Source organism: Tasmannia lanceolata, unplaced genomic scaffold (genome assembly GCF_043159265.1).
Source record: "Tasmannia lanceolata isolate RefF3 unplaced genomic scaffold, GAP_Taslan_0.1 ptg001029l, whole genome shotgun sequence".
Taxonomy (NCBI): Eukaryota; Viridiplantae; Streptophyta; class Magnoliopsida; order Canellales; family Winteraceae; genus Tasmannia; species Tasmannia lanceolata.
This window is the reverse complement of record NW_027519691.1, coordinates 5,001-7,500: the sequence shown is the minus strand read 5'-3', so window position 1 is coordinate 7,500 and position 2,500 is coordinate 5,001.

The following is a 2,500-nucleotide window of genomic DNA, read 5'->3' as shown; positions in this document are numbered from 1 at the left end:
ATACGGGTCTTTTCCACATAAAAAGGGAATCTTTTGTTACATTTGTTACAATAGAACCAGAAGTGATGTGGATTATTCAAGAATCGAAGTCGATTTGCTTTATAAAAAGAAGATATCAATGAACTTCTATGAAATGGTTTCACAGGATTCAGCCAATTGTCTCGATCGTGGGATATCATTGAGAAATAGGAATCAGTGTTATCAAAGGATTTCCTGCGATTATTTCTAGTATGGAATGAGTCAATCATCCACTTTGGTATCTTATTGAACAAAAATGGTGATATTGTTCCTCCATTGATCAAGAATTTCGATCTTTGGGAAGTATCATGATCATCCAATAAGAAGGGTTTCAATTTATTCAAATGAACGATTTGAACACCTATTGATTCTAACAACTGATTGCAGAGTTGATCATTCGGACCTTTCAATTCATAGATGTGGATCTCGGACCTATGAATGGGGATATTCCCGATACTCGCAAAGAAAAAAGGAAGTAACTTAGACAAAAAGAGAAGTGACTTGGACAAAAAGAGAAGTGACTTGGACAAAAAGAAACGAAGTGACTTAGACAAATCTTGTTTGTCGATAACCTCGGACCAATCAATCGAATATTGATTAATACGTAATCGATCGAAGACTACTTGAAAAGGTGCTTCTGTTCAGAAACGAAATGTTCCAAATGTTCCTGGAAGTTCTTGCTCCCATTGGACCATTTGTATCTATATGCATCAGGATCCCGATTCATGGATCTCTCGGTTCGAGAAATAAGAGGATCGAACCATTTCTTCTGACTCTTTTTCAAATTCGATAAATGTGGGTTGATCGTATATTTGATTATAGTTAGATGATTCAGAGTATCATTTCCTATTTGATCCCTTTGAATTCCATATTCAAAGTTGCGATCGGATCTATTCATTAAAAAGAATCGATTCGATACATTTCTTATGTACCCATAGGTGCTATATTGGATTTGAATCCAATTTCGGATCAATCTATATTGATTGACCGCCTCCATTATGTTGTTGCTAGCAAATACCACTATTTTGGGTTTTGGATCTTCCAAATCATTCCCGCAGGAGATCCGGACCGATTTTTTTCTGATCCTTCGATAAAAAGATTCATTCTCTTCATAAAAAATAGGAGGTAGAACCAATAAAGATTTCTTTTTCGATTCATCCCTGGAGTTGAATACCTCATTCAAGAATTTTTTTTGATCCAATCCGTAGGAATCAATAGAAAAGGCAAATCCCTTATGATACACCAGATCCGGCTCGGTTATTGATAGAGTGAATAGATCCGCCATTTCTTGAAATCTCTCTTCTGATTCAAAATCGTGGTGTAACGTGTATCCCCCTTTGTTCCGGTCATGGAATAGATGAAATAAATCAAAAAATGGATTTTTGTTCAAGAATGAAATCTTATTGGAACTGTCCATATCCGGTTCATCCTTCGGAACCATAGCACATCCCGGATCTAATGAAATAGGATGAATTGAGACGGTATTTTGTAAATACGTAATTATCTTGAATATATCAACCATTTCTTTATTTTCCGATCGCCTGGATCGGACAAAAGAAACATCTTGTTGTTTCTTCAACAATTTCTGATCTCTAGTGGACCTCTCAGTAGGATTCGAACCCAGATTAAGTTCTGACCCTCTGTCAGAGAAAAAAGAACGAATTGATCTTGTAGGATTCCCAAGAAATTCGTCGATTTCTTCTCCGGAAGCAGATGATTATTCATCTGCTTCTCACGTTCCGTGAATAGCCGGGACATTGAGGAATATCCAGAAAGGCATTTCGGGAATCGATCTGATTCTATCTCTGTTCGTTCCGTTTGAAGAAAGGAAGGATCCCAAAGAATCGATCTTTCTTTTAGTTGCTGAATCTCTGTTTGATTGATCAATGTGTGATATTCCGAATCCTCATTACTAATGGAATCGAAATGATCTCTGGATTGATCAGAAGATCCTTTCAATTGGCTAGAATCCGTTACTTGAACGAAAATAGATCTTGTGGAATCATATTGAATATTTGACGATACATTCTGTACCTTGCTAAAAAACCGATCCTTGTTTACCAACCACACATTGTCTAACCAAATCAAATTCTCTCTCGATACCTTCCTCAAAAAATCCGATTCGTGCTGATTCTTCCCCCAACTAACGAAGAGATCTTGGCGGAATTGCCACATATGAAATTGAGCACAATTTTGTAAAGAAATACCCCACTTGTTTCTCGAGAAGAGATGGGAAACATGCTCAATATCATTTGATTGAATAGTTGCCTCAGCTCCTTGTTGTTTGAAGAAACCCTCCACTTCAATTGGTCTTTTTTCACGAAAAGCAGACATGAGATAACAAATCAAGTGTTTCACTAAGATTTCGAATAGCTGTCCCGAATTCAAGTTGATTATGTTTCGCTTCTTCCTCGGAGAAAGACGATCAAAGAATTCCCGATCATGGTCCTTGCGGATCGGATCATCCGTATAGGATACAAAA